Source organism: Trachypithecus francoisi, unplaced genomic scaffold, assembly GCF_009764315.1.
Source record: "Trachypithecus francoisi isolate TF-2019V2 unplaced genomic scaffold, Tfra_2.0 Lachesis_group3, whole genome shotgun sequence".
Taxonomy (NCBI): Eukaryota; Metazoa; Chordata; class Mammalia; order Primates; family Cercopithecidae; genus Trachypithecus; species Trachypithecus francoisi.
The window spans coordinates 158747735-158770556 of record NW_022681468.1 but is presented as its reverse complement, the minus strand read 5'-3'; the positions used below and the strand labels follow the sequence as shown (position 1 = coordinate 158770556).

The window sequence follows — 22822 nt, the reverse complement described above, 5'->3', positions numbered from 1 at the left end:
GGTGCAGGGTGACTGCCTGTGAAGGGCTGGCTGGCTGGATGCAATGGCTGTGACATGTGGGAGAGAGGGGCAAGATGAGCTCACCCCGAGATTTGGGTTTGAGCACCTGGAAGCGTCGCATCGCTATCATCTTTTGATGTCACCAGGTGACCTTCTGAGGCAGGCGCTGCAATGTGTCCTGTGGATAGATGAAGAAACAATTGTTTTTTGTTTTTTTTTTTTTTGAGATGGAGTTTTGCTTTTGTTGCCCAGGCTGGAGTGCAATGGTGCAATCTTGGCTCACTGCAACCTCCGCCTCCCGAGTTAAAGTGATTCTCCTGCCTCAGCCTCCCAAGTAGCTGGGATTGTAGGCATGCGCCACCACGCCCAGCTAACTTTATATTTTTAATAGAGACGGGGTTTCACCATGTTGCCCAGGCTGGTCTCAAACTCCTGACCTCAGGTGATCCGCCCACCTCAGCCTCCCAATGTACTGGTATTGCAGGTGTGAGCCACTGCACCCAGCCAAGACAAAGTCTTCTAGACTGCAAAGTTATGCCCTTTTCACGAAGTCCTTGCCCACCAGCCCAGGGTCCCTTGGGCCTGCTTTTTGGCCCCTGGGGGGTGTAACGTCCCGGCTGGCTTGAGTCAGGGCAAGGCATGGGTAGGGGCGGAGTGGGTAGTGGGCTGCCTGCTCTGAGGGGAGCAGGGGTCAAGGGTGTGCCTAAGGCTTGCATCCTGCCCTCTGGGCGCAGGACCTGTGCTTGGGATGACAGTCTGTGCTGTGGAGCAGGAACCAGCACTGAGTGGGGGCCACCTGGTGTGTGGGGCTGGGCTGGGCCCTTTGTGTGGGAATTTGATCCTCTTAATAACACTCAGCGGGAAAGACTATATTATGCCCATTTTACAAATGGGGAAACTGAGGTTCAGAGACGTGGGACTTGCCCAAGGCCACACTGATGCAGGGATCTGAACTCAGCAGTCCAGCTGCAAGGTCTCTCACTGTCTTCTGGCTGCATGGCCCACTTAGGCTTCCTCACAGCATGAGGGCTGAGTCTCCAAGGGCAGTCCTAAGAGAACCAGCAGACACTGACTCACCATTTGTGATCCAGCCTCAGAAGCCACAGAGCATCACGTACCCAGAGTGGCACGCATGCCTGCCTAGAGTCAAGAGGAAGAAAGGAAAGCCCACCTCTCAGCAGAACTGCCAGAATCTCCACGTCAGAAGAGCACGTTTGGAGGCAGATCCTGCTGCCATCCACTTCGCAGAATGCAGAGCTTGCCCGAGGAGAACTGGGGTCTGGGTGAGCAGTACCAATGTCCACCCCAGTGGGAGAGACGCCGCATGTCCAGGACACAGCCTCTGAGCAAGGCTGTCCGGGGGCCCACAGAAGGGCTGTGGGGACCAGGCCTGGGAGCTGCAGATTTGGGTTCAGCTCCAGGCTCTGCTGCTCCCTTGCCTCTTGACCCTGGGTGGGGTCTGTGGCCTTCCTGGATGGAGATCCCTCTGGGAGGAGATGTGCCCCCGCCAGCCTCTGAAAGGAGGATGAGGTTTAGATGAGGACGGGAGGTTGGAAGGAGCTCTTGGTTGGGGACCCTGCCCCACAGGGGCACCTCTAGGGGCAGGAGATGAAAGCCGTGTGCTTCGGGCACCTCAGATACCGTGGAGATGAGGCTGGGCTGAGACTCAGTCAGAGGGTTCCCAAGTGGTCCCAGTGACAAAGACCCAGAGAGACAGTCCCAATCGGGAAATGTGTGACGGCTTAATGTGAAGAAGACACTCAGGAAGTCCACAGAGCCTGAATGTCCCCGCTGTGGCGCAGGGTCTCATGCTCAGGTCCCACCTGGCTGTTAGCGACACTGGGACCCAGGGCTGCCCTGCTGTCCCACCGCCAGGAGCGGAGGAGCTGTCTCCAGCAGCAGCTGCTGCACAGAGCCCCAGGTGGAGCCTGGGGAGGCAGGCTTAGTGTTCTCAGCTTATCACCAGACACTGAGTTCTGCGGCTCATTAGTCTAGACTTGTTTCCGTCAGAGAAGGTCCTCCTTCCCCTGGGATGTGTAGGCTGTTCTGGCTCAGCCAACAGCAGTATATGGGCCTTATCAGAATACGAACTGCTAAAACGTGGGGAAAAGAATACTTTTAGAAGTGTTTGCCTTGGAGGGACAGGCAATGGGACTCGTGAACTGTTTTCTTCTTTCGTAAGCAGCCTCACTAGCATCCCTTGCAGCCGCAGAACTGACGCACAGGGCCGGGTCCCTTGGGGCCCAGCAGGAGAAATGGATGCCAGGAAGGGCATGCTGGCCCAGGCCTGGGGAACGCAAGCTGCTTCCCATTGGCTCTCTCTCTACGGCTTGATTGCCAATTCCAACTGTCAGTCTATCTTGATCCCCAAAATGTTTTGAGTATAGATATGTCTGCTGATGCCCCTCATTCTTTTAGTGTCTTTTCTACTGTGAAGCAGTTTTGGGGCAAGATCTTTTGCTCTGGTCTGGATAACTCTGGGCAACATAGTCCAAGTCAAAGGCTACAGTGAAACTGGGTGCCTGGCAAATAATCGATGAATCATGATTCCAGAATTCTTGTGTCTAGCTGGGGGAATAAAATCACAAATGAGATGTGCTGTCGGCTGGGGCTCCTTTAGAGGCCCCACCATACATGTTCCCATTTTTAATAATGAAAGCCTTGATTTTTAGCTCAGCATGTGGCTATCTAGACCAATTCTGGCTGATGGGGTGCGCAGTAGCGTCATGAACAACTTCTATCCCAGGAAGTAACCTGTAAATGAGTGGATGAGCCCTTCCTCCTTCTTTCTCTTCCTGCTGGCTGAAGTGTGGACATGAGGGCAGGAGCTGCAGCAGTCACACTGGACCATGGGTCATCGTGGGAATGGAAGTCACACAAAGGTATTTAAAGCCACACAAGGATAATGAGCACTGGATAGATGGAGCCTGAGTCCCCATCACAGTGTAGCCCCGTAACAGATCTGGACTTTCTGCCTCCCACATTGAGTAAACTGCTCTCTTGCTTAAGCCACTATTATGTTAGGATTGTTTTAACCCAGAGTCAGAGATAGTCCTAACTGATTCACCACCCTCAGAGAGTTTACAGCCAATTATGTTTCTCATGAAAAAGGTTAGCCAGTGGTTATAAGTGATCCCAGACTGGAGTGCCAGCTGCGCTAAGGCTCTGTCCTTGTCAGGGAGAGGACTCCTGCTACACACTGGCATGTTACCACAGGTACAATGGTAACTAAGCGTGTCGACATAGGTGCCCACAGAGCAGACTGAACACCTCGTTGGCTTCCCTCTCCCGTCTGAACTCCCTGGACGTGGCCAAGTAGCATAACCCAAGCAGAGCTGAGAAGGAGAGTGGGGCACAGGCAAGTTACCAGTGGGCCCGTGGCTATCATGGACTTCCAGAAAATAAAAAACAGGCATGATGATGTTGATTTATAAACCAAAGCAGAGGGCACTGGAGCTCGGTAAGTGTGCAGGAGTGAGTGTATGTGGCAGGGAGGAGGGTAGAAAGGAGGACGCTTGGGTAGAAGGGTACCTCTACCAGCTGGAAATAAGAGGTGAAGCCAGCTGGACTTCTGGAGTGGGTGGGGACTTGGATAACTTTTCTGTCTTACAAAAGGATTGTAAAATGCACCAATCAGCACTATGTAGCTAGGATTGTAAAACACACCAGTCAGCTCTCTGTGGCAAGCTAGAGGTTTCTAAAATGGACCAATCCATGCTCTGTAAAATGGACCAATCAGCACACTGTAAAATGGACCAATCAGTGCTCTGTAAAATGGACCAATCAGCACTCTGTAAAATGGGCCAATCAGCAGGACACGGGTGGGGACAAATAAGAGAATAAACGCTGGCCACCCCGCAGCAAGCAGCGGCAGTCCTCTCCAGTCCACATCCCTACTGTGGGAACTTTATTCTTTTGCTCTTCGCAATAAATCTTGCTGCTGATGATTCTTTGGATCCATGCCACCTTTAAGAGGTGTAACATTCACTGCAAAGGTCCTTGACTTCATTCTTGCCCTACGGCAAACTCACGGGAAGGAACGAACTCCGGACACAGAAAGGCTGCAAGCTCAGGGTCCACGGTTTGGGAAGAGAGGAGGCTAGAGACTTCACTCAACGGTATGGATGGAGAGATTGTGCGTGGAACAGCGGGGGGAGCTCTTTGCTCTAATCACACGCTCCAATGTGCCTCAAAGAGGCTGAGTACTGTTTTGTAGTAGGATAGAACCAATAATATGCTTATGCTATAGATGGAACCATGTCCCCCCAAAACTCATACATTGAGTTTCACGCCAGTGTGATGGTATTAGGGGAAGGAACCTTTGGGTGGTGACCAGGTCATGAGAGCAGAGGCCTCATGAGTGGGGTTAGTACCCTTAGAAAACAAGAGCCTGCGTGGTGCTGTGCGCTTGTAATCCCAGCTACTCAGGAGGCTGAGGCAGGAGAATGGCGTGAACCCGGGAGGCAGAGGTTGCAGTGAGCTGAGATTGTGCCACTGCACTCCAGTCTGGGCCACAGAATGAGATTCCGTCTCAAAAAAAAAGAAGAAAAAGAAAACAAGATCCTGGAGAACCCCCTCTCCCCTTCTGCCAGGTGAGGCCACACCAAGACGACTGCGTTCTAAGAACCAGGAGGAGGCCCTCGCCAGTCACCAAATCTGCCGGCGCCTTAATTTTAGACTTTCTAGTTTCTGGAAATGTGAGAAATGAATTTCTGCTGTTTATAACCAACCCTGGCTGTGTGATTCTGTTATAACAACCTGAACTGACGAAAACATATTGCTAGGAAATTGAAGTGAACTTAGGAGAAGGGTTAGTATCTGCTGCAGTAAAGCCTGGTTAGTTTGGTCTTTTTGTAGAGATGAGGAAGCTGGGTACCCTCTGGCGAGGGCTGCCAGGTATGACTCACCCGGCTAAGCAGAAGTCAAGCCAGCCTTCCCAGGAAGGGGAGCGGCCTGCTGAGTAAACAGACCCTGGAACCACAAAAGGAACCCTTGGCAGCTGTCTGTATGCATTAGTCTTATCTGTCATCTGTGTACATAACAGGCAACCAAGGAAAACAGTCACAAGGCAGAAGGACCAAGAGGAACAAAAGTAACAGTTGTCCCTGGAAGAAATAGATACTAAAGGCAATGAATAGAATAAAATAGTCGTAATTAACACCTCAGATATGTTTGAGGAGATATTGCATCCACAAAACAAGAATGGAAAACTAGAGAAAGGACAAATCAGGGAATCAAAAAAGTTTAGAGACATTACAAATGTGATGATAAAAATTAAAAGCAAATCAGGAGGAGGATAGGAAAGTAAAGTTAAAGAAACTTCCCAGACTGTAGGCCAAGAAGACAAAAAGATGAAGAGTCTGACAGGGCAGGTAAGAGATGCATAGCATCAATCCAGGGTGTCAAAATGTGTCTGATAGGCCTGGCATGGTGGCTCACACCTCTAATCTCAGCACTTTGGGAGGCCAACGCAGGCGGATCACCTGAGGTCAGGAGTTCAAGACCAGCCTGGCCAATATGGCAAAACCCCATCTCTACTAAAAATACAAAAATTCGCTAGGTGAGGCAGCGGGCACCTGTAATCCCCGCTACTCGGGAAGCTGAGGCAGGAGGATTGCTTGAACCCAGGAAGCAGAGGCTGCAGTGAGTCAAGATTGTGCCACTGCACTTCAGCCTGGATGACAGAGTGAGATCTCATCTGAAAAAGAAAAAAAAGTCTGCTAGGAGTTCAGAAAGAACGAACAGAAAAAAATAAGAATGGAGGGAAGCATAGTGGTCTCTATTGCTGCTGTAAGCAATGACCACACATTTAATGGCTTGCAACAACATAAATTTATTATCTTAACAGCTATAATGGCCAGAAGTCCTAAAATCAAGGTGTCAGCAGGACTGCATTCCTTCTGGAGGCTCTAAGGGACAATTTGTTTCCTTGTCTTTCCTAGCTTCTAGAGGCTGCCTGCATTCTTTGGCTTGTGGACCCATCCATTTTCAAGGCCAGCAGTGTATCCTCTTTAGATCTCTCCCTCTGACTGTGACCCCTGCCTCCATCATTGCACCACCCTCTCCTCTGCTTCTGATGTCACATCATCTTCTCTGACTTTGGCCCTCTTGCCTCCCTCTTATGAAGACTCTTGTGATTACATTGGGCTCCCTGGATAATATAGAAAAATCTCCCCATTTCAAGATTTTAAATGACATCTGCAAAGTCCCTTTTTCCATGTAAGATAACATATTCGTAGGTTCCAGGGATTAGGATGTGACACCATTGGTGCACCATTATTTTGTCTACAACAGGGGGAAATAAAGAAGTGTTGGGGGAATAATTTCCCAGAGCTAAAAAAGGAGGAACAGTTTTTAAATTAAAACTCTCTCAAGTTATTTGATAGGATGATTGAGAAAAGATAGCTGGGTGTGGTAGCTCACACCTGTAATCCATTATTTTGAGAGGCCAAGGTGGGAGGATCGCTTGAACCCAGGAGTTCAAGACCAGCCTGGGCAACACAGGGAGACCTCTTCTCTATAAAAAAGAAGTGAAAGGAAGAGAAGGGATCAATACCTCAGTATTTTGCCATGAACTACTAGAAAGACAAGAGGAAGGGGTGGCACAGGTCACTGGCAGAGAAACGAGCTCAGCAGCATGATGTGCTAAGGAGAAATAGAAGGCTTCCTTCAAGGCTGGAGGGAAAACTATCTTGTCTCAAAAATGATACAGTAAGCCAAACTATTAATTATGAGAGCAAAAATAATGTTTTATGTATAAGAAAATATTTTAAAAGTCCCATGAACTCATTCTGGGGAAATACATACACTTGAGAAATACTCTGGTCATGGGAAAGTGAAAATCAAGAAAAAGAAAAATAAAGACTTCCCCAAACTACAGAACTAAACCAATATTGCAGTGAAAAGCATTTCCATACCAGGAACCCAAAGATTTTTCAATAATAATAAGTTGAAGGAGAAAAAATCACTTGACTGTCTCTACAGAGGCCAATAAAGCCTTTGGAAACATTGAACACCCATTTGTACTTATAGTCTTGAAAAAATGAATGGATACATCCTTATGATAAACTATGTATATGCCTCATGCTAAAATCACTGATTTATGTAATGAGGAAACACTAGAAATATTCCTACTAAGGTTAGGAACAAGGCAAACATTTTCTTAGCTCTATTATTACTTAATATATTAACCAATGCAATGAGGTAAGAGAAAAGAACTGGAGGCATCTGTGTTTGCAGATGACAAAATGGTGCATCTGGAAAACCCTAGAGAACAAAGTTGTAAAATAGTTGGTAAAACTGCCTGAAAAAATAAAAGAATTCTGCAAGACAGCATGTTATAAAATCAATAGAGCAATTAATAGATTTCATATGTTGCATATAATATATAAATTGCACATATGAAGTTAAAAGATGAATTGTTTCTCACCAGGTAATCACGGGAAAGACCAAGGAGACTCTTGAGAAAGCTTCCTTCCTAGTGGTGGTACAGGTCACTTCTCCCCTATCCCTCCCTTGTCCCTCACCATCCATGGGAAAAAACTTAAAATGTGGGGATGGAGGAGTGCCAACAGTGTCATCCTTATGAGAAAGGGAAGTTAAAATTCTAGCAAAATAGTCCCCATTCTAAACACAAGGTAACATTAGAATTTGAAGTCTGTTATATAATGAGAATGACCATTGCAACATTAAATCTCAAGTCAAACTCAACTCCTGACTAGATTAATAGAACCCCCACATTAAAGATGTAGAAGGAAAGGTGTGCTCATTTCCAAGTATGAAAATTATTTACCTCTGTTACTACTGTTAAATGTTTGTTTTTAAACAAAAACTATGAGCCATATGAAAAAGCAAGATATGTTGGAACTGACAGGGATCTTAAAATTGTAATATTTGTGTGTTAAAGACTCTAAAGGAAAAGCTGGTAACATACAAGATCAGGTGGATGATTCAGGAGAGAGGTGGAAACTATGAAAGAATCAACTGGTGATACTAGATATGAAAAACACAGTGAGAGAGATGAAGAATGCCTTTGACTGGCTCATCAGTAGACTAGACACAGTGAAGATAAGAATCAACATGAACTTGAAGATAAGTCAATAGAAAAACAAAGAGCAACAAACAGTTAAAAAATAAAAATAAAAAATAAAAAACCAGCCAAGCGTGGTGGCTCACGCTTGTAATCCCAGCACTTTGGGAGCCCGAGGTGGTGGATCACCTGAGGTCAGGAGTTCCAGACCAGCATGGCCAACATGGCGAAATCCTGTCTCTACTAAAAATACAGAAATTTGCCGGGCGTGGTGGTGCATGCCTGTGATCTCAGCTACTCAGGAGGCTGAGGTGGGAGAATTTCTTGAACCCAGGAGGCGGAGTTCACAGTGAGTCGAAATTGTGCCATTGCACTCCAGCCTGGGCAACAGAGCAGGACTCTATCTCAAAAAAAATCTAAAAAAACAAAAAAAAACCCAGTTCATCTAAGAGCTGTGGGACAATACCAAATGATGCAATATACATGTTATACAAATCCCAAGAGAAGAAGAGAAAGAGAGTAGGGGGAAGAAATATTTGAGAAATGTTGGTGGGGAATTTTTCCAAAAATAATGACAGACACCAAGCCATAGATTCAAGAAACTTAGATAACACCAAGCAGGAAAAGAAAGAGAGAGAGAGAAAGGAGGAAGAAAAGGGAGGAAGAAGGAAGAGAGAAACCACACTTATGTATGTCGTATTCAAGTCTCCAAAAACAAAGAAAAGACCCTGAAGACAGCCAGAGAAAAAGGACACATTACATACAGAGAAACAAAGATGAGAATTGCAGTGCACTTCACCTCAGAAGCAATGCAATCCAGATTACAATAAAGTGACATCTTTAAACTACTGAAAGACAAAACTGTCATCCCAGCATTCTATATTCAGCAAAATATCTTTAAAAAATGAAGAAGACATACTTTCTCAGATAAATAAAAACTGAGAAAATTTACTACTAGCAGCCTTGCAATATAAGAAATGTTAAAGGAATTTCTTCAGGCAGAAAAAAATACGATACCAGCAGAATCTTGAATTTACAGAAAAACATAAAGTATTCTGGAAATGAAGCAAATGTACATAAAATGAAGTCTATTTAAAATTTTCTTAATTTTAATTGTTCTAAAAGACAACGGTCTCAAGCAAACTATAAGATCAACGTATCATATGTTTATAGCATATGGAAAAGTAAAATGTGTGACAATAGCAGAAAGGATGGAGGAAATAATTGGGAATATAATAATAAGCTCCTTACACTACATGTGAAATGGAATAATATTGGGAGATAGACTCTGATTAATAAAATATGTATATTATAAAACCTAGGAAAACCACCAAAAGTATAAAAAAGTTATAAATAATAAGGCAATAATGGGGATCAAAATTGAACAATAAACAGTCTACAGCAACCCAAATGAGTGTATTAAAAAAAGGAAAGATAAAAAAGTACAGAGGGACCAAAAAGAAAACAGGTAGCAAGATGAAAGATTGTGATCAAAGTAGATCAACAATCAATTTAAATTGAGAGGGACTAAATACATCAATTAAAAAACAGAGACCAAGTGGCAGAATAAAAATGCAATCCAAATTGTATGTTATCAACAAGAAATCTGCTTTAAATATAAAGACATAAATGAGTTAAATTAAAAAGATGGAAAAAGATATACCACACAGACAGTAAACACCAACCAACACACACACACACACACACACACACACCCTATAATAACATCAAAGTAGAATTCAGAATGAGAAATATCATCAGAGATAAAGGAGGACATTATGTAATAATGAGTCACTTTTCCAAAAAGACACAACAATCCTAAACATGTATGTGCCTAACAACAGAGTTCAAAATACATAAACTAAAAGTTAATCGAACTGAAGTGAAAACTGAACAAATACACAATTAGACTGTAGATCTCTGGCCATACTGACCAGTATCAGGAATAAAAAAGTGGACATCATTACAGACCCCTATAGACATTAAAAAGATAATGTGAAAATGCTTCAAACAAGCAGAGTAAAATGGATCACTTTCTTAAAAGATACGATCAAAACTCACTGAAGAAAAAAACCAGTCTTCTATCTATAAAGAAATTGATTTTATAGTTAAAAGCTTTCTATATAGAGAATGCTATGCCCAGATGTGTTTGGTGGTTAGTTCTAAAAACATTTAAGGCAGAAATAATACCAATTTTACACAATCTCTTTCAGAAAATAGAACTCATCTTATCAGTCCAGGATTCCAATGAGATGAAGAAAACTACAAGCTGTTATCCCTCACGATTATAGACACAACAATCATCAATATAAATTAACATATTGAATCCAGCAATACATAAATCTCTTCTGTTACAGTTGATGCTGCTATAAAGTCAACAATATATTACAATCTAGTGTGTTTATCCCATGAACGCAAGCCTCAATCAACATTTGAAATTCAATCAATGTAACTTACCATACCAACAAGAAAAAAAATTTTTTTTTTTTGAGACGGAGTCTCGCTCTGTCGTTCAGGCTGGAGAGCAGTGGGGCGATCTCGGCTCACTGCAAGTTCCACCTCCCGGGTTCATGCCATTCTCCTGCCTCAGCCTCCCGAGTAGCTGGGACCACAGGTGCCGGCCACCACGCCCGGCTAAACTTTTTTTTGTATTTTTAGTAGAGACAGCGTTTCACCGTGTTAGCCAGGATGGTCTCGATCTCCTGACCTTGTGATCCACCCGCCTCGGCCTTCCAAAGTGCTAGGATTACAGGCGTGAGCCACCGCGCCCAGCCCAAACAAAATTTTTTTAAGAAAGAAAACTATATGATTCTCTCAATACAAATATAAATAGTATAAATGGTACTTTACAGTATTCACAATCTATTTATGATGAAAAAACAAACTCTCAATCTATTTGGAATAAATAGGACATTTCTTAATATGAAAACAGGTAGGTACAAAAAAACCAAAGCTAGCATCATACTTGGTTGTGAAAGACTCACTATGTCTACCCAAGGATCAGACACAAGTCAAGGATGTCCTCTTTTACTACTCCTATTCAACATTGTGCTGGAAATCATAGCTAGCTGTTATGGGCTAAATGTTAGTGTCTCCCAGGAAGTTATATACTGAAACTGAATTCCCCAATGTAATTATGTTAAGAGGTGGGCCTTTGGGAGGGGATTAGGTCATGAAGCTGTCCCCTCTCCTCAGTGGGATTAGTGCCCTTATAAAAAAGGCTCAAGGGAGCTTATTTGCTTCTTTCACCATGTGAGAACACAGCTAGAAGCTGCTGTGTTTGAAAAAAAGGGGCTTTTGCCAGACACTAAATCTGCTAGCACCTTGATCTTAGACTTTCTAATTACCAGAACTGTGAGAAATACATTTCTGTTGTTTGTAAGTTATCCAGTCTATGGTAATTTGTTACTGCAGCCTGAATGGGCTAAAACACTAGTGTAACATGGCAAGACAAGACATAAAAGATTGTAGTTTGTAAAGGAATACTTTGCCTCTAGTTACAGATGACATGACTGTACATGCAGAAAAGTCTAAAAACAAAAACTGTGAAAAAAAAACACTTCTAGAATTAATAAAGGAGTTTAGCTAAGATACAACGATACAAGTTTAATAAATAAAAATTAATTATATTTGCTACTAGTCATGCACAATTGCAATTAAAAATCTTAAAATCACCACTTTAAAAAGCAAAGAAGAAGAGGAACTTCTACATGTTTAGGTGTCACTCAAAGAAAAACTTGTCATGTTCCACACCTCCAGCTCCAGCTTAAAAATTTTGCCTGATTGGAGAAGAAGGCCATAAAACAGATAGTTTCCAATCTCTTCTCATTGGAATTGACTTCTTGTGCAACAGAATGTGGAGAAGTTTAAACCCAAGGGCCTCTAGAGAACAGTGCAAGTTGTAGTGAAAGGCATCTGAAAGGAGATTCATGAATTTATGAAGAGAAAGCCTAAACCAGGCTGACTAGTTTTCAGGACAGAACTGAGGAACAAGACAGCTGGGAGGAGCACTTCTGAGTTCCTGGGGCAAAATATGAAGCTTAGACCTCAGAAACGGTTCCTTCAAAGGAATCACAATTTGATTGGATGTCTTTGTAGAGGCATCAATGCCCAAAGGCACTCTTGAAAACAAGAGAACAATCATTGAGCAATTAGTGGTTTCACATCTGGATGTGGCCAGAGACAGAAAGAGAGTCCTAACAATACCACAGTCAGCTCATTATTCAAGTTGAAGAACAGAGAGAAAATGAATGGGGGGGGAAAAAAAGACAGTCTCAGAGATATGTGGGACACGATTAAACACAACAACATATACATAACAATGTACCAGAAGGAGAGGAAAGAAAGCAGAAAAAAATATTCAAAGAAATAGCAGCAGAAAACTTCTCAAATTTATTGAAAACAGCAACCTACTCATTCACAAAGGTCAATCAACTCCAAACAGGATAAATTAGAAAACATTTACAAACAGAAACATCATGATGAAAACCAAAGACAAGAAAAAATCTTAAAGGCAGCAAGAGAAAAATGACTCATCACTTAAAGGAGAACCCCAAATACATTAGCAGCTCACTTATAACAAAACACACGTCAGAGGCAGTGAAATAACATATTTGAAGTGTTCAAAGAAAAAATCAAGGAAGAATCCTATATACATCACAGCTGTACTTGAGAAATGAAGGCAAAATAAAGAAATTCCTAGATTAAAAAACAAAACAAACAAAAACCCAGAGAATTTGTTGCTATTAGGCCTGCCTTCAAGAAATACTAAAAAAAATTCTTCAGGTTTAAAGCAAGTTACCTTAAATGGTAATTTAAATCCACAAAAACAAAGACTATCAGTGAAAGTTACTGTCCTTTAAAAAGACACTATAAATGCATATTTTCTCTTTTGTCTCATACTTATTTTAAAGGCAATTATATAAAATAATATGTATATCATGCATTGTTGAGCCTATAACATATATGTGAAATATATTTGCCAATAACATCACAAAGGAGGTAAGTGGGAGTAAACATGTAATGGGCTAAGAAAATGATTATAACAATGTATCATTGAGTTTGTAAAATTAATAGATGTAATGTATATAAAAATAATACCATAGAAATGGGGGAAATGGAACAGGGCTGTATAGGAATAGTAGGAATAGGGTTCTTAATCGATCACTGGAATTAAACTCGTTTAAATCTCAAGGTGATTATGATCAGTTAATTATATATGGTAGGCCCTAGAGCAACCACTAGAAAATGTAGTACAAATATAGTGGGAAAAAATCCTAATGAAATTAAAATGCTACATTAGAAAATATTTACTTAATGCAGAAAAAGCAGTAAAGCAGCGATGGAAGAACAGAAAAAACACAGGACATATGTAAGACAAAAATAAAATAGACATAAATCTAACTATATTGATAATATCAAATGTGAGTGGATTAAACAATTCTCAAAAGGCAAAAATTGTCATACTGAATTACAAAAAACATGCTTCTACTTACTATATGTTGTCTGCAAGAAAGACACTTTTAATTCAAAGGTACAAATAGATTGACAGTAAAAGGATGGAAAAAGATATGTCATGAAAACAGCAACCATAGGAGAGCTGGAGTGGCTACAGTAATAGACAAAATATACTTTAAAGCAAAATATGTTGCTGGACATCAATGGGAATACTTTATAACAGTAAAAGGATTAACCTATCAGGAAAATATACCAATTATAAATATATATTCAGCTAGTAATAGAGCACCAATACATGGAAAAAACTGACAGAAATGAAGAAATAAATAGACATTTCAATATCCTTTCTTAATGATAGATAGAACGATTAGACAGAAGAGCAATAAAGAAGTAGAAGAAGACTTGAATGACACTATAAACCAACTACACCTAACAGATGACTATAGAACATGCTGTGGTTTGGATATTTGGCCTCTCCAAATCTCATGTTGAAATTTGATCCGCAATGTTGGAGGTAGGGACTCAATGGGAGGCATTTAGGTCATGGAGGCATATCCTTCATGAATGTCTTGGTGCTATCCTCACATTAATGAGTGAGTTCTCATTCTGTTAGTTCCCATGGAAGCTAGTTGTTTAAAATAATCTGGCACTTCCCTACCTCCCCTCTCTGTTGCTTCCATTCTCTTGCCATGTGATCTGTACACATTGGCTCCCCTTTACCTTCTGCCATGAGCTCATGAGTGAAAGCAGCCTATAGGCCTCACCAGAAGTAGATGTTGGTGCCATGCTTCTTGTAAAGTCTGCAGAACCATGAGCTAAATAAAACTCTTTTCTGTATAAATCATCCAGCCTCAAGTATATCTTTATAGCAACACAAATGAACTAAGACAGAACATTCCACTGAATTACGACAAAAGACATACTCTTCTCAAGTGTACATAGAACATTCTCCAGGGTAGACCATATGCTAAACCATAAAGCATACCTCAATAAATTTAAAAGAATTGAAATAATACAAAATATGTTCTCTGACCACAATGGAATGAAATTAGAAATTTATAGCAATTACCAAATAATTTGGTAAACTCAGAGATATGTGGAAATTTTACAAAACATTCCTGAATAACCAATAGGACAAAGAAAAAAATAAAAAGGGAAGTCAGAAAATAGATTTATGTGAGTCAAAATGAAGATACAATATCCCCAAAGTAATGGAATGCAAGTAAAACAGTACTTAGAGGGAAATTTATAGCTGTAAATACCTATGTTAAGAAAGAAAAAAGATCTTAAATCAATACTCTAACCTTTCACCCTAGGAAACTGGAAACTAAACCCAAAGCAAGCCAGAGGAAGAAAATAATAAAGATTAGAATAGATATCAATGAAATAGAGAATAAAAAACAAAAGATGGACAATAAAAATAATAGAAAAAATTGATAAAACCAAAGCTGGTTCTCTAAAAACATCTACAAAATTGATAAATATTTAATTTTCAGGTTGAAATTTTCAGTTTCTAGGTTGAACAAGAAAAAAAAGATGGCTCAAATTAGTAGAATCAACGTGAAAGAGGAGACATTACTACTGACTTTACAGAAGTAAAAGGGATTTAAAAGAAAAACTATGAACAATTGTATGTATGCCAACAAATTAGGTAACGACGAATTAGATAAAACTGACAAATTTCTAGAAAGATACAAACCACAAAAACTGATTACACAAGAAATAGGCAATCTGAATATACCTCTAAGAAGCAAAGTAATCAAAAACTACCCACTAAGAAAATCTTAGGCCCAGAATACTTCGTCACTGAATTCTACCAAGCATTTAAAGGAGAATTAATGCTAATACCTCACATTCAACAAAAGGGGTGGGAACACTCTGCAGCTCATTAGGAAGCCATTATTATCCTTTTTTTTTTTTTTTTTTTTGAGACGGAGTCTCGCTCTGCCGCCCAGGCTGGAGTGCAGTGGCCGGATCTCAGCTCACTGCAAGCTCCGCCTCCCGGGTTTACGCCATTCTCCTGCCTCAGCCTCCCAAGCAGCTGGGACTACAGGCGCCCGCCATGTCGCCCTGCTAGTTTTTTGTATTTTTTAGTAGAGACGGGGTTTCACCATGTTAGCCAGGATGGTCTCGATCTCCTGACCTCGTGATCCGCCCGTCTCGGCCTCCCAAAGTGCTGGGATTACAGGCTTGAGCCACCGCGCCCGGCCGGGGCCATTATTATCCTTATACGAATACCAGAGAAGACATTACAAGAAAACTACAGAGCAATACCTATTATGAATACAGATATTGAAAATTTTAAACAAAATAATAGCAAACCAAATTCAGCAATATACAAAAAGAATCATACACCATGACCAAGTGATATTTACAGCAGAGATATAAGGTTGACTTAACATTTTAAAAATAATTAATGTAGTACATCACATCAATAGATTAAAAACCAAAAATCACATCAACATCTCAAAAATCATTTGAAAAACTCCAACACCTTTTCTTGACAAAAACACTTACCAAACTAAAAACAAGGAAACTTCTTCAATTGGATAAAGGCATTTATACAACACCCATATCAAATGTCCTACTTAATAGTGAAAGGAAATATGGACCAAAATACTCTCAAAGAATCAAGAAAAGAGAGAAAAATTAACATAGAACAAATGAGACAAATAGCACCTTTAAGATGGTAGCTTTAAATTGAAATATATGAGAAATTTCATTAACTTGTCTGTTGCATGTTTGCTTTGTTATTAACTGTTAATATGTTTCCTAAAGTTCGAATGTGTCCCTCAAAGTTCATATGTTGGAAACTTACTCCCCAATGTAAAGCATTGAGAGGTGGAACCTTTAAGAGGTGAGTAGGTCATGGAATACTCTGCCCTAATACATGAATTAATGGCAAGGTTGTGGGTAATTATCACGATTAGTTATCATGAAAGTGGGTTCCTTAAAAAAGGATGAGTTTGGTTTGCCCCCTTCTACCTCTCTCATCCATGTGATGCCTTCTACCCCATTATGAAGCAGCAAAAAGGCAATCACAAGTTGCTGGCCCTTTGATCTTGGATTTCTGAGCCTCCAGAACTGTGAGACATAAATTTCTTTTTAAAATAAATTATCTAGGCCGGGCACAGTGGCTCATGGCTGCAATGCCCAGCACTTTGGGAGGCCGAGGTGGGTGGATCACTTGAGGTCAGGAGTTCAAGAACAGCCTGGCCAACATGGTGAAACCCCATCTCTACTAAAAATACAAAAATTAGCCAAGTGTGGTGGTACACACCTGCGATCCCAGCTTACTCAGGAGGCTGAGGCAGGAGAATTGCCTGAACCCGAGAGGCAGAGGCTGCAGTGAGCTGAGATCGTGCCACTGCACTTCAGCCTGGGTGACAGAGTGAGACTCTGTCTCAAATAAAATAAAACAAAACAAAATAAAATAAAATAAATAAATTATCTAGTCTCTGGCATTCTGTTTTTGTTGTTATTGTTGTTTGTTTGTTTGTTTTTTCTTTTTTTTTTTTAGACAGAGTTTCACTCTTGTTGCCCAGGCTGGAGTGCAATGGCACGATCTCGGCTCACTGCAACCTCCATCTCCCAGGTTCAAGCAATTCTCCTACCTCAGCCTCCCGAGTAGCTGGGATTACAGGTGCACACCACTACACTCTGCTAATTTTTGTATTTTTAGTAGAGACAGGGTTTCATCATATTGGTCAGGCTAGTCTTGAACTCCTGACCTCAGGTGATCTGCGTGCCTCAGCCTCCCAAAATGTTGGGATTACAGGCATGAGCCACTGCGTCTGGCCTTCTGGTATTCTGTTATAGTGGCACAAAATGAACTAAGACAACGTTAAATGATCTGATTAAAATAAAAAGGTTGCTAAAGTGTATTAAAAACCTAACAAACTTTACCTTTTTTTAAAATGACAAAGTGCACATTCAACACACAAGCATACAGGGAGCTTGTGAATAAGATAACTAAAAAAGATTTACTGTGCAAACACTAACCAAAACCCACCTCTCTATATAAAAAGGCAAAATAGAGCTTATGACAGAGCTTTGCTTCTAAGTAACTCAAGGTTTAAAGAAGAATTGCAATTAAAAATTTGCGCTTAATTACATCACAGCTCTCCATATACTGTATATCAAATCTTGTTGGAAGCAGCTAAAGTTGTACTTTAGAGGATTTTTTCAGCCTTCAAACACATAAAGAAAGAACAAAGGCTGAAAGAACGATTATCTATTTGAAGAAATTAGGAAAACAAAATATCCATTTGAAGAAATCAGAGAAAAAGTATATTAAATTTAAAGAAAGTAGAATGAAAGACACGAGGATGACAAGAACAGAAATTAATGACATAGAAAACAAACATAAATAAAAGGAATCGATCAAAGCAAAAGTTGCGTCTTTGCAAAAATTAATGAGATGATATACCTTTGGTACCAGTGTTCAAGGACAAAAACAAAGAGTACACAAATAACACTGTCAAAAATGAAAGAGGACCATCACTATCAATCCCACAAATAATAATATGAAAAGTAGAGGACATACTGAACAACTCAACACCCCAAAACTGTGAAAGATAGTTAACTGAAAAAATACTAATTACAGAAACATACATAGTAGAAATAGTACTAAATAAATTTAATCAATAAGCAAAATTTTTTTCTACAAAAATTTTTGTACAAAGCTACCATGGCTTTCCTAGCAGGATCTATGTATTAGTCCATTTTTGTGTTGCAATAAAGAAGTACTCGAGAATGAGTAATTTATAATGAAAAAATATTTTGGTTTGGTGTGGTGGCTCACATCTGTGATCCTAGCACTTTGGAAGGCCAAGGCTAGAAGATCCCTTGTGCCCAGGAGTCTGAGACCAGCCTGGGCAACATAGGGAGACCCTGTCTCTAAAAATACATACATATATATAAACATAAATAAGAAAAGAGATTTAATTGACTCACAGTTCTGCAGCTGTACATGAAGCTTGGTGCTGGCATCTGCTTCTAGTGACGGCCTCAAGATGCATACAACCATGGTAGAAGGCAAATGGGGACCTGGTGTATTACATGGTACAGCTCCCCAGAAAAGGCTTGAGAGGCCCCCAGAATCCCTAGCTGAGTGACTAGTGAAGATCTTTCCTTGTATGAAGCCAGGCCATAAAGACTGAAGCGGTGCCTATTTTTCAAAAGCACAAATCTCAGTAAAAAATAATAAGGTATATGAAGAAATAGGGAAAAATGGCCCAATCAAAGGAACAAAATAAATATCCAGGAACTGACCTTAAACAAAGAGATCAATTAACAACCTGAAAAAGAATTCAAAATAATTGTCTTAAAGAACTTCAGTGTGATACAAGAGTACACAGACAGACAACTAAAAACAAATCCAGAAAACAATGCATTAACAAAGTGACAATATGATCAAAGAGACAATATGATCAAAGAGACAAAAACTAAGGAAAAAAAAATATCCAGAGCCGAAGACTGCAATAACTGAATTATAAAATTCACTAGAAGGATTCAATAGACAACTTGATCAAGCAGAACAAAGCATCAGTGAAGTTGAAGACAGATAATTTGAAATGATCAAGTCACAGGAACAGAAAGAATAAAGGATTAATAAAAGTGAAGAAAGCATAAGGGACTTATGAAAAATCATCAAGCCTATCAATGTACATGTTATAGGAGTTAAAAAGAAGAATGAGAGCAAAGGGCAGAGAGCTTATTTGAAGAAATAATGGCCCAAACTTCCAAATCTAAGGAAGAAAATGGACATCCAAATTCTGGAAGCTCAAAGGATGCTGACTAAGAAGAACCCAGAGATGCTCACACTGAGACATATTGTAATCAAACTATCAAGGATATTTTGATGTATCAGAAGTCAAGGATAAAGAGTGAGTCTTGAAAACAGCAAGAGAAAAGCCACTTGTCATGTATAAGGGAGCTACTATAAGATTATCAGCTGATTTCTCAGCAGAAACATAGGCTAGAAAGGAGTGAGATGTTATATTCAAAGTACTGGAAGAAAAAAAACTTTTGTCAACCAAGAATATTATAACCAACAAAACTGTTTTTCAGAAATGAAGGAGAAGGCAACGAAGTGGTCTCCCAAAACCACAACCCAGCTGCCACTAGCATTGTCACCACTCATAAAAGAACTGAGCTGAATGGGGGTGCTGCCCAGAGTCCTGTGGGCAGAAGACTATAGCAGGAGCTGATGACCCTCATGATGTCTGGTGACAAAGGGATTTCTGCCTTCCTTGAATCAGACAAACTTTTCAAATGGGTAGGGACCATCCATGGAGCAGCTGGCACAGTATATGAAGACCTGAGGTATAAGCTCTTGCTAGAGTTCCCCAGTGGCTACCCTTACAATGAGCCCACATTGGAGTTCCTCACACCTTGCTACCACACCAACATAGACACCCAGGGTAACATATGCCTGGATATCCGGAAGGACAAATGGTCTATACTGTAGGGCATCAGGACCATTCTGGTCTCCATCCAGAGTCTGCTAGGAGAACCCAACATTGATAGCCCTTTAAGCATGCATGCTGTTGAGTTCTGGAAAAAAGCTTCCCACAGCTTTTACCTGCAAGAAACCTACTCAAAGTAGGTTACCAGCCAGGACCCCTGACGCAGGCTGCCCAGACTGTCCTTTTTTTTTTTTATGAAGTGGAGTCCTGCTCTGTTGCCCAGGCTGGAGTGCAGTGGTGAGATCTCAGCTCACTGCAACCTCCACCTCCCAAGTTCAAACGATTCTCATGCCTCAGCCTCCTGAGTAGCTGGGATTACAGGCGCCCGCCACCACATCCAGTTAATTTTGGTATTTTTAGTAGAGATGAGGTTTCACTATGTTGGTCAGGCTGGTCACAAACCCCTGACCTCAGGTGATCTGTCCGCCTTGGCCTCCCAAAGTGCTAGGATGACAGGCATGAGCCACCACGCCTGGTCTCCCTGCCTATCTTTGTGTCATCTTTTTAAGGTTTCCTTCGATGGTCTGTCCTGTCTGTGATTTCTGTATAGGACTCTGTATCTTGAGCTGTGGTATTATTTTTGTTTTGTTTTTGTCTTTTAAATTAAGCCTTGGTTGAGCCATTGTGATGTATATTAAATAGATACATTTTGGTCATTAAAAAAAGAAGGTGAAATAAAGACCTTCCCAGAAAAATAAAAGCTGAAGGTGTTTATCCACACTAAACCCACCTTACAGAAAAATGCTAAAGGGAGTTCTTCAAGTTGAAACAAATGGACACTTGACAGCAACACAAGGGCGTAACAAATAGAAAGCGCTCAGTAAAGGGAGGTGTATGGAAAAGTACAGAATCCTATAATACTCTAATGGTTGTACATAAATCACATTTAATCCTGGTATAAAATTTGAAAGATAAAGGTATAAATAGAACTATAACTATCAAACTACGTTAATGAACATAAAATATAAAAATAGGCACTTTGTGGAATAAATAACATAAAGTGGGGGGGTATAAAATTTTGTATGTAACTCATATTAAGTGTCTGTCAGTTTAAAATCAATGGCTATAATGATAAGGTATCATACTTAATCCCCATGGTAGTCACAAAGGAAATATCTGTAGAAGATATACAGAAGAAAATGAGAAAGGAATCAAACATGTCACACAAAGAAATGAACAAGACCTAATGAAGGGCAGCAAGAAAGGAAAAGGGACAAAATAACTGCAAGGTATACAAAAAACAATCAAGAAAATGGCAAAGTAAGTCCTTTCCTGTCAGTAATTATTATATATGTAAATCAAAAGAAATAGAGGGCTGGGCACGGTGGCTCACACCTGTATTCCTAGCACTTTGGGAGGCCAAGGTGGGCGGATCACCTGAGGTCAGGGGTTCAAGACCAGTCTGGCCAACATGATGAAACGCCATCTCTACCAAAAATACAAAAAATTAGCAGGGCATGGTGGTGTGCACCTGTAATCCCAACTACTTGGGAGGCTGAGGCAGGAGGATTGCTTAAAGCTGGAAGGCAGAGGTTGCAGTGAGCTGAGACCGCACCACTGCACTCCAGTCTGGGTGACAGAGCAAGACTCCATCTCAAAAACAAAAAACAAAAAAAAAAAAAAGAAAGAAAAAAGAAATAGAGAGTGGTTCAATAGATTTTTCAGAACCTCAAGACCCACTCACCTTAGATAAAAAGACACATATAGGCTGCGTATTAGTCCATTCTCACACTGTTATGAAGAAATACCCAAGACTGGGTAATTTATAAAGGAAAGAGGTTTAATTGACTCATAATTCTTCATTACTGGAGAGACCTCAGGAAACTTACCATCACGGTGAAAGGTGAAAGAGAAGTAGGCACCTTCTTTCCAGGGTAGCGGGACGGAGGGAATGCAAGCAGGGGAAATGGTAGATACTTACAAAACCATCAGATCTCGTAAGACTCACTCACTACCATGAGAATATGGGGAAAACCGTCCCCATGATCCAGTTAACCTCCACCTGATCCTGCCCTTGACGCGTGGGGATTATTAATATTCAAGGTGAGATCTGGCGAAGCCTAAGGAATGGCCCAAATAATTTTGTAAAAGAAAAACAAAACTGAAAGTCTCACACTTCCCAATTTCAAAATATATCACTACTCTGACACTAATCAAAATAGTATGATACTGGCATAAAGACATATAGACTAATAGAACATAAGAGAGATCCCAGAAATAAATCCTCACATATGTGGTCAAATGATATTTGATGAGGGCAAGACTGTAACCAAAGCCTGCTTTCTAGAATAGTACCAATGCTGGTGTGGAAGATCTGTGGGCCTTATCGATGAATATAAAGATTTCAGTGGCCGGGTGTGATGGTTCACACCTGTAATCCTAGCACTTTGGGAGGCCGAGGTGGGCAGATCACCTGAGGTCAGGAGTTTGAGAGCAGCCTGGTCAGCGTGGTAAAACCCCATCTCTACTAAAAATACAAAAATTAGCCAGGCGTGTTAGTGCACGCCTGTAATCCCAGCTTACTCGGGAGGCTGAGGCAGGAGAATCGCTTGAATCCAGGAGGTGGAGGTTGCAGTGAGCTGAGATCGTGCCACTGCACTACAGCCTGGCCAACAAGAGTGAAACTCCATCTCAAAAACAAAAAAAAACCCTAAATGCCTTTAACAGCACCCAAGTCACCTCTTGAATGCTTTCCTGCTTAGAAATTTCTTCCACAAGATACCCTAAATTATTTTTCTCAAGTTCAAAGTTCCACAAATCTCTAGGGCAGGAGCAAAATGCCTCTAGTCTCTTTGCTAAAACGTGACAAGAGTCACCTTTACTCTAGTTCCTAACAAGTTTCTCATTTCCATCTGAGACCACCTCA

General features: G+C 40.8%; 1 pseudogene; it reads left to right on the top strand.

The window, feature by feature from the left end:
- The first annotated feature begins 1249 nt into the window (after positions 1-1249).
- LOC117071125 lies at positions 1250-20117 on the top strand (annotated as a pseudogene).
- The last annotated feature ends 2705 nt before the right edge of the window (positions 20118-22822 follow it).